The sequence below is a fragment of the Acyrthosiphon pisum genome, chromosome A3, assembly GCF_005508785.2.
Source record: "Acyrthosiphon pisum isolate AL4f chromosome A3, pea_aphid_22Mar2018_4r6ur, whole genome shotgun sequence".
NCBI classification, from domain to species: Eukaryota; Metazoa; Arthropoda; class Insecta; order Hemiptera; family Aphididae; genus Acyrthosiphon; species Acyrthosiphon pisum.
The window spans coordinates 16755793-16756043 of NC_042496.1; the positions used below are offsets into that span (position 1 = coordinate 16755793).

Sequence of the window (251 nt, forward strand, 5' to 3'; positions counted from 1 at the left end):
AAACACTTTACAGTACCTATAACGTACTATATACGTAAACGGCTTACAAATGGAAATTTATGTCTCACCTAAAAAAATATATTACACAAGCTCGCGTTTTTGTTTTGTCCGGAAAGTCCTACACTCCTACCTAACATAATTAGTAATTACTATATAATATGTGATACCTACCTATATACTATAGACGATAGTAATAATATACAGTCTAGAGATGAATAATTATTGTGATTACGGGTGAAATCAAATGACCA

The 251-nt window shown here is 30.7% G+C and overlaps 1 protein-coding gene across 2 annotated transcripts in view; it reads right to left on the reverse strand.

Moving 5' to 3' along the window:
• Positions 1 to 251, reverse strand: part of LOC100169105 (maltase 2) — a 61854-nt gene that overhangs the window by 54512 nt on the left and 7091 nt on the right. The gene's annotated exons all lie outside the window — the stretch shown is intronic.